An 8,714-nucleotide genomic window follows, 5' to 3' on the forward strand; every position below is an offset into this window, starting at 1 on the left:
AGAGGACGTAAGCTGGCGGAGCTCATCTCCACCTCACGTTGCTCACGGACCCGGCGTATCCCACCCGAGTGGGGAATTCGGTAACCCGCGACACGTGTCCAAACCTTTCTCTCGTTAAAAATGCTAGAGCGGTTGCTTGGGAGAACTTGGGAGATTCTCTAGGCAGCGATCACCTCCTTCTCCGGATTACACTCATGGCGAAGGCAGCGCGCAAAAAATGGGGTCAGGCCAAACTGACCGATTGGCACAAATTCCGAAATCACACTATCCCTCCCGTACTATATTCCGGCGGCTACGCGGAGTGGGCTAACCACATATACAACATTCAGAAACAACACGTCACAACACTACAAACCACCGAAGAGATTCCCGCAGTGGACACCCACCTCCTGCATTTGTGGGAGGCGCGCCGGAGCTTAACTAAACGGTGGAAAAAGCAGAAAACTAATCGCAAATTACGCGACCGCATAGCCAAACTCACAGAGCAAGCTGCAGCGTATGCTGTCGAACTCTCAGATTCAAATTGGATAGCATGCTGCGACGCCGCAGCTCATCAGATGAGCTCGAAGGGGACGTGGCGTCTCTTTCGCAGTCTAATCGACTGCTCCCAAACGAGAGGGGAGACGCAAAAGCAGCTCCGGCGGGCTCTGCAAGGGTATCAAGGTACGACGGCGCAACTTGCGGACACTGTGTGACAGATATCTCTGTCGTACGGAGGACCCGCCTGGGCCTGAGTACATGCACTCTGGCGGGCCTAATGAAACACTTGATGCCCCTTTTGAGTTGCATGAGCTTAAGGCGGCCTTAGCAAAAATGCGCCGGGGTACGGCTCCGAGACGGGATCACATAACAGTGAACCTGTTGGCGAACCTACCGGACTCAGCCTACCTCCATTTATTAGAATACATCAACCAGATCTGGGACGGGCGTCCACTCCCTCCCGAGTGGAAGCGGGCAAGCTTATGGAGACGATGGTTCGGGATCGCCTCTCTCCATACCTGGAGAGTAAGGGCTTCTTTGCAGTCACCATGTTCGGGTTTCGCCCCCACATGTCTGCACAGGATGTCCTTCTCCAGCTGCACAGGGATGTAATACGACCCACAACTATGCAACACAATGACAAAGCCATCCTCGCCCTTGATCTGAAAGGGGCTTTCGACAATGTTAAACACGGAAGCATCCTGGCCAACTTGAGTTCTACCGATTGTGGGGCTAGGGCCTTCGCGTATGTAAGAGATTTCTTGACTAATCGCCAGGCCTTTCTTCGGATTGAGGGCGAGGAATACGGCCCTTACATGATGGGAACACGGGGTACCCCGCAGGGAGCGGTGTTATCACCACTCCTGTTCAGCATAGCTATGATGCGCCTCCCAAGCCAACTGGCCCGGGTGGAAGGCATTCAACACGCGTTATATGCAGATGACATTACAATTTGGACCACTGAGGGGAGCCTTGGGGACATGGAGGCCCGCCTTCAGCAGGCCGCTTCCATAGTCGATGCGTATGCTATTGACTGTGGGTTCCAATGTGCTCCAGCGACATCAGAGCTTCTGCATGTCATAGCGAACCCAAAGGATAGGACAGCAATTCACATCTCTCTGTCAGGAGGTCCTATTAGAGAGGTGGAGGAGCTCCGTATTCTGGGCTTTTTTATTCACCACAGACTCAGACCGGACTCCACCATTCTGAAACTCAAGAGAGTAGGCGAACAGGTAGGGCGCATGATCCGCCGCGTTTCCAAGAAGCGGGGCAGTCTGCGGGGCAGTGACGCGCTTCGGCTCGTCTATGCCTTCGTGACTAGCCTGATCCTCTATATATCTCCGGATATCTCCGCACTACTAAGCAAGACGAGGCACGAATAGACGCCATCATCCGCAAGGCAACTAAGCGAGCCCTGGATCTCCCGGTGGCTACCTCTAATGCCCAACTGAAGGCATTGGGGGTGCTAAACTCCTACCAGGAGCTGCGGGAGGCCCACCTCGTGAACCAATACACGCGGCTCATGCAGACGGCCCCTGGGCGCCACCTGCTAAACCGCTTACACATCCAACACCACTCCAGAGGAGGCGGCGCGTATCCCAGTACTGTGGCGCCATATGCTCTGGGTCTCCCCGCTCCCCCGTAACATGGACACCGACATGCACGTAAACAGGCGACAAGCGCGGGCTCGGGCTCTTGAGAGACAACACGGCTCCCGACCCGGTGTATATTATGTAGACGTCGCAGGGCCATCGTCCACGGGATTTTGCACGGCCGATGTCGTTCACCAGGAAATGCACGTTGATGGACTTTCTTTTCGAGCCCCGAATTAAATGCGAGCCGAGGAAGTAGCGATAGCGCTTGCTGCCGCCCACGCCAATTCGAGAATCACCATTACGGACTCCCGAAAAGCATGTGATCATTACTTGGCAGGGGAGATCTCCCCCTTGGCTGCTTGTATTCTAAGACGGACTGCCACTGATCCAACACCCAAAAGAATCATTTGGGCTCCTGGCCACCAGGGCTTACGAGGTAATGAGGCCGCGGACGCGGCTGCCCGAGCGCTTACTCACCGGGCTCCTCATCCCAGCTCTTCTGGCTCGGAGACTAACCAGCCGCTGCTGCGATTCAGGGAAATTATAACGCATTATAGCGACATCCACCGCCTTTTCCCGGCCCCTGCAAAGGGGCTGAGTAAGACGGAGGAGCGAACTTTAAGGCGCCTGCAGACAGGTACTCTACTCTGTCCTGCAATATTAAAGCATTACGATCCTAACACGGATGGGCGATGCCCGCACTGTGGGGAGACCTGTGATATCTTCCACATGGTGTGGGCATGTACTAAAAATCCCCACCTCCCCCCTTCCCCTACCCCTTCCAGAGAGGCATGGGAGACTGCCCTCCTTCACTGCTCCTCGCTCGAGTCCCAAAGGGCTCTGGTGAAACGGGAGTGAGATGGGGCCTTGTCATGCGGTGTCCCGGACTAGGGACGCCGACCATGTAGCGGGGCCACTCTGTGGCTCCCAAACTCTATTTCAGTAATTAAAAGTTTTCACCACCACCACCACCATAGAAACTTCCCTTTTGTAAAAGTAAACTGCGGTTAAGAGAGTCAAAAGCTTTGCAGAAGTCAACAAAAGTTCCTAATGCGTAATAGTTTTGTTCAATGCCCTTCGGGATAAACTCTTTCTGATCAAGCGGGGCAAGTTCACTCAAACGTTGTTTCTGGGAGCCATACTGTGAATTTGTCATCAAGATGTATTTATCTGTGAACCGTACTAAGCGTGGAAGTAAATTTTCTAGTTTTTAGAAAATATTGGCAAGATAGATATTGGTCCGCAGTTACTTAGATAATTTATATCTACTTTCTTATAAGGAACACACAACTTAGCTTATTTGCAAAGCCTCAGGGAAGCAGTCATTTGTAAGAAAGAGGTTAACAAGAAAATTGAGCGGTACTTTGGTAACATTGTCAACAGATTTTACAGGACGTATCTCTATGTGATAAAGATCGCGGGATAAACAGTTATTTAACTTCATAACAGTTGAAACAACTTCTGTATCTGTAACTGGGTTTGAAAAAGAACTGTATGCTCGCATTCACTCCCCATATATGCGGCATGACCTCCTAGCGGTGGTGGAAAGATGATATTCACGAAATGATCATTAAACGCATCCGCCACATTTATCTCCTTCAGTTTCAAATTGTTAATTACAATTTCTTTAACTACTGTATTAGCATGTGTTGACCCAAATGGCGAGTGGAATTGGTTCCACGTAGCAGCAGTGTTATTTGATGATTTGGTAAGTTATTTGGCAAAGTATCTGTTTCTTGGATGCAGAAGTTCTTTATTTAGGTTGTTGCGGAACTTTTTGAAGTCCTTGAAGGGTTCAGGGTCACATTCTGTGAGAAAACGTTCACGCATACAATTCTTCCCTTTAAGCTCCCCACGAAACACAAAACGTCTTACAAACGTCTCGGAACAGCTCCAAATGACTACAAACGTCTTGCGCTGCGTTCAAACGTCTCATAGATGTCGACAAGAAGAAGTTTCCGCTGCGACGTCTCTTAAACATCTGCAGTCAGATGTTTGCTGTGAAACTTCTGTGAAACATCTGAAGTCAGATGTTTTCTAGACTTGTTACTAACACGTGGAACTTGAGACCACGTGAAGGAGACGCGCCTAGCAATCAGGAGAGAGTTGCCGCCGTGGATTAAACATGCTGTAAATCACGGCACATAAATTAGATGGCTCTCCTGCTTGACATTTCGAAGAGCAGGCGCGCCGGTGCAAAGACCGCTCTTTGTACATAGAGTAACATAAAAGTAAAGAGCGGACACTCGGGCCCTTTCGCGGCCGAGTTCGGCGCTTCCCCGTTTCCGCCAGATGGCACTGAACGTGCAAATAAAAAAAGAAAAAGAGTATGGTCTTGGCATGTCTTGGCTTGCAGTGACGTGCGCAGCGCGCCTACGGCCGCAGTTACGTCAGCAACAGCGGCGTTTTTTAAGTGCGTCAAGCCAACGGGCAAGCAAGTCCAGGCGGCAGTGAGCGGCGGACCGACGGTGTCAGCGGCTGTATTTTTTTGCGGCGTCTGCAAGCTTCGTGGGCACGTCCGTTTTGTGTACTGCTGTGGTGCTGCGACGGTTGTTTCTTGGTAAGACCGCAGCTCGCAATTCTTGCTGTACTGTCTGCACGTAAATATTCCTCTATGTGTCTCGCTGGGTGGCATAGCCCTAAATACGCATATTTCGAAGAAGAAATAGCGCATAACTGTAGCATTCGGCGTGAGGGCCGTTTGTTTTATTTACTAAAGCTGCACACGGCGGCTTCAGGACATGTGAATTCAACTATGATATCGCCTTTGTGTGAATTTGGTTAGCTACGCGTAGCATGCGTTGTGAGAAATTGTGTATTTTGTATTTTTGTTTGTGTTCATTAGGTTTATCTCAACGCAGGAATTTGCCGATATGCAAGATTGTGGCTTTTCTATGTTCTCAGGCCATGCCACGGGGAAGTGGGGGCTACGGCAGGCACTGCTGTGTCACGTGGTGCGGCAACAATGAAAAAACTCGAAGGAAGCCAATAAGTTTTCTCAAGTATGTTTTTGAAGCATGTTTTGCATAATAAAAATACACCTCAGTCAAGATCATCTTGTGTGATTGTGTCGTTGCATTTACGTTCTTTTGCGTGACTCCAAGCGGTAGGGTAATAGCATGTAATAGCAATGCAAAGTTCCGTGCACTTGACACCTGGGCAAACCTGCACGAACCGACGCTATGCATGCGAGAACGAAACCGAAAATGAAAGTAGACCCTCCAAGATTTCTGTTGTAGGCTATCATCTCTGAGGCCAGTGTGTTTCCCCGGGTCCGCTAGGTGCGCTGTGCACAAAAGTCGGCCGCTGGGGCCTACGGGAGTGTCCGCTCTTTACTTCTATATTACTCTATGCTTTGTATTCGAACACTAAAAGCGCGTTTTCTCCTACGGACCCCGAATCACGTTCCACATCGAGTGCAGCTAACCCGCCACTCGTAAGGCTGGATTTAGGTAACATATAATAGCCCTGAAAGCCGACGGCAGTTACGAGAGTGAAAAAATGTGCTTCATGTTGCGAACGCCTCTGTTACGCCTCGGCTAGCTGGCGGCAGCACGCGGATTGACAGGCGCAGCGTACGCTGCCATCGCCGCCTTCCCGCCGCCTTCGCCGAGCTCGCTCGCGCACAGATCACCCACGCGTTATCGTTTCGTGTCGGCGGATCTTGGAGGCAATAATCTTTCTTGAGTCACGCCGCAGCTTGCTGCTTGGTGTGGCTCAGCACGGTGGCGATGGAGGCTAGTTTGCCAAAGTGGTTTTACCGTTTCAAGCAGAAATAAATCTTAGTGCAAGCTGCAAGTACTTAGTTTTACATGAAATAATTAGATTCAATTTGTTTTTTGGTTCTTTGATGATTTGTTTATTTTTACGTTTAGAAATTTAGTACTTTATTTGGCCATTTGGCGTTGCAGAGGCTAGCGATAGCTACGCGCGCGAAGTGGGTGCTGCGTACGTTGTACAGGGTCAATCACACTTAGAGGGAACACAGCTCCGCGTGGCCACGTACCTGCGGAGTGCCATTGCGTCTAACCCGCTGATGAATTCATGTAGAGTGGGACACGAGAAGAGAGACCTCAGTGTCATGCTTTGTGCCATCTGCCGCTTTGCACAGGTTTGCCAACGGCTTGGTCGCAATAGTGCTTTGCGTGTGCGCAGCCACGCGGAGCCGTGTTCGCTCTAAGTGTGATTGACCCTGTACGTTTTGCTGCGCACTTTATTCCGCGCTGGTTGGCACTTCACGCCGCTGCAGTTTGCAGTTTCCCCTTTTTCTGTGGTATCGTTTACTACCAGTGTTGCACAGAGATGTGAACCTCGTTTTCCGCAAAAGTAAGTAACCTTCCATTTCTCTTCTGTGGTGAAAGTGCCGGCCTTGCTTTAGCTAAGCCACTAACGCGCCTGATTGAACGGTCGGCTAGTGTGTCACTCCTTTGGTCTACAAATCACAAAACAGTATCAGCCAGTGTTTTACATACCAAAGTGCAGCGTTGAATGAATTAAAACAGGGCGTTTGCATGTATTTGAGCTTTTGTTAAGTGGATACAGCTAGGCTGCTCTCGCATGCGAGTTGTTTTCTTTACCAAGGCGGTGACAAGGTGAACGTGATAAAGCTTCAAACCAACCAGCTTTGTTTAAGCGTACGTTGATAAGGCGTGAATTTTTTTCTACACATTGATTAAAGTCTGTGCTCTATTGCATTCTGGCAGGGTTTTATTCTTGCCAAGGACTCTCATCTGGCCATCTGTGTGCTCCAATTCTCCTTGCTGTGATTGCCGTCAGTGAAACTCGCGTTAAAAAGGCTTTGGTTATCTTCACTAAGGTATTTGTTTGGGCTAGTCGGTACATTGTTAAAACTGAAGACACAGCGCACGAAGGACCTGTCCTGTCCTTCGTGCACTGTGCCTTTAGTTTTTGGTTATCTTAACTGCGTGATGCTTTTATTTCATTACGATTCAGAGCCCCTGCACAAAGGCAGTTTACTCAGTGGTGCTGCCTTGTATGTGTGCAGGCTGTTTGACAGTGCAGTGAAGTACTACGGCTCTTTGCAGGCATGGCAGCCTTTATTTTTTGGAAAACCATTGCACTGTGCACAGCTGGCGTTGTCCCTACTTCACTGTGTACATTTCGTTTTGGGTACAGGCTGTTCAACAGTGGTTTTCAGAGGACCTCCTTGCCTGCTCAACTTCTCAAGTTTTGGTAAGCACGCTTTGCAGCTGACACCTTTTCTTTCACTTCATGATTTCTTGTATAGGTCTAGGCTCTTTGCTAATGTTCATTCCACAAGCCCCATTATTTGTTTGTCCTTTAGAACTCCAACTGTTGGCCGGAGGAGCAAGGACCTGGTCTAGTTTCAGGCTGTTTGACAGTGCAGTGAAGTACTACGGCTCTTTGCAGGCATGGCAGCCTTTATTTTTTGGAAAACCATTGCACTGTGCACAGCTGGCGTTGTCCCTACTTCACTGTGTACATTTCGTTTTGGGTACAGGATGTTCAACAGTGGTTTTCAGAGGACCTCCTTGCCTGCTCAACTTCTCAAGTTTTGGTAAGCACGCTTTGCAGCTGACACCTTTTCTTTCACTTCATGATTTCTTGTATAGGTCTAGGCTCTTTGCTAATGTTCATTCCACAAGCCCCATTATTTGTTTGTCCTTTAGAACTCCAACTGTTGGCCGGAGGAGCAAGGACCTGGTCTAGTTTCATGCAAATTAATAGCAGTACCTTGTACTTGGTTGTTCAGACGACTTGGCCTGGAGATTGTTTCAGTTCTGAGGTGGGAATCTGGACTAATGCTTCTTGTGCAGTGGTGTAAGTAATCTCTTGCAGTGGTGTAAGTAATCTTTTGCCCACGGTTTGAGCTTCATCGTACAGATTAGAAAGGGCTTCTTTGGCAATGCAGTGTTAGGAACCTTATACACACGCACTTTTATTCGTCTTATCTTTCAGATGTGCCCTGTGTGGCTGTCAAGTTAAGGTCCAAGATTTAACACATCTCTGGTGTATACTGAAGTGATGCAGGCATTACCAGGACAGCAGCATCTCTGCTATGTTTTCATGCGACGGTGCAAGATGTCAAACATCAACCACTTTTGATTCAGCCACATCTTGCAAGTAAGAGAAAGCCTGTTTGCAAGATGCAGCTTAGGAGGTTCTATGAGTACAGTGTGCATAACAGTAAGGCAGTGCACTTGCTATTGACTGCTTTGCTTTCAGTGTCCATGCCCGCTGTTTGGATTTTGCTTCTGTTAAAGGCCTCCACAGTGATTGACTTCTTGAGTTTATGGTGAGCCGTAGCACTCTGCTGAAATGCCGCTTGCAGTGACATCATATGCATCTATTTTTTTAGTTAGCTTATTTTATTGCCTGTGCTGTCACTCCTTGCCATTTCCTGGTCTTATTTGGTTCCGACTCCTCATTGGCCATTCAAAATGCACCTGACTGACTGCTTTTGGTTACTCTAATATTTTTCACTTCTGCATGCTGCTGAACAGAGCTGGATTTGACTTCCCCTTGTTACCGTCTAGTTGGCATCCTCCTTGCAAGAAAAGCGATTTTTGGAACACCTAGCGAGCTCTTCAGTGCCATCCACATCACAGCAACTTGTTCATCAACGCATCCGTTGTGTACAAGGCCCGGGCCGGATGC

General features: G+C 49.1%; 1 long non-coding RNA gene across 1 annotated transcript; it reads left to right on the forward strand.

Moving 5' to 3' along the window:
- Positions 1-7,511: 7,511 nt before the first annotated feature.
- On the forward strand, positions 7,512-8,173 carry LOC149328404 (uncharacterized). The gene is made up of 3 exons (XR_016285741.1): positions 7,512-7,614; positions 7,727-7,877; positions 8,016-8,173. It is a non-coding gene; the product is annotated as an uncharacterized LOC149328404 (long non-coding RNA).
- The last annotated feature ends 541 nt before the right edge of the window (positions 8,174-8,714 follow it).

This window comes from Amblyomma mixtum, chromosome 9, assembly GCF_055824585.1.
Source record: "Amblyomma mixtum isolate Tamu chromosome 9, ASM5582458v1, whole genome shotgun sequence".
NCBI lineage: Eukaryota > Metazoa > Arthropoda > Arachnida > Ixodida > Ixodidae > Amblyomma > Amblyomma mixtum.